This window comes from Muntiacus reevesi, chromosome 4 (genome assembly GCF_963930625.1).
Source record: "Muntiacus reevesi chromosome 4, mMunRee1.1, whole genome shotgun sequence".
NCBI lineage: Eukaryota > Metazoa > Chordata > Mammalia > Artiodactyla > Cervidae > Muntiacus > Muntiacus reevesi.
In genome coordinates, this window is record NC_089252.1 from 112,876,929 (window position 1) to 112,877,797 (window position 869).

Here is an 869-nt window from a genome sequence, read left to right on the forward strand (position 1 = left end):
TAGCCTTCCCTCTCTCTCTGTCTTGCACACATACAAACTCACAGAGATTTCTCTGCTCCTGCCAGTCCTTGATGCAGTGGCATGAACTTTGATCATCACTGTTTCCCTTTACTGAGCACATTGCCATGTACCTGGGACACCTTACCTTGTGCGAACACCACGGTCATCTTGGGCATCTATTTCATGTCCGCTTGCTGGTGAGGCTCCTGAGGCTCCCAGAGGTGATATCGCTTACCCACCACAGCCCAGTCAGGGCATGGTGAAGTCTGGATTTGAACCAAGGTCATTGCAAGGGCAAAGTCTATGCTTCCCAGCACCCCAGAGCCTGCTCAGGGCTCTTGGCCAGAGTTAAGGGAAACCATGAATTAGAATAATAGAGCAGAGGTCTAATGCTGGTTATTTCTACTTTACTAGTCCTGTGTGTGATCCTGGAAAAGTTTTTGATTTTTTTTTTTCCACTCCAGAAATCTGTTTCTTCCTCCTTAAAATTGGGAGTCGACTCAAGGTATCCCAGGTTCTAGCCATTGCCCATGATGGATGGACTGATTCCTGGAATAATCTGAAAGTCCTCTTTGAAAAATGTAGATTCTGGACCCCAGCCTTAGAAATCTGAAATCAATAGGCCTGGATGGGCCCGGGAATCAGTGTTTTAAGACACTCTCCAGATGTGGGTCAGTGGTTCTGTCTGACAGCAGTCAATTCTGCCCCCAAACCCCATACCCCCGCTCCAGCCCCATCCATCCACAAGCCCTATCTGCTCCACTCTCAAATGGGCCTCCAGTCCGTCTGGTTCTCCACACCGTCACACTCCCTGCCACCAGCCCAAGCCCCCGCCATCACTAGCAGCCTCCTCCCTTCCTGGACTCGCT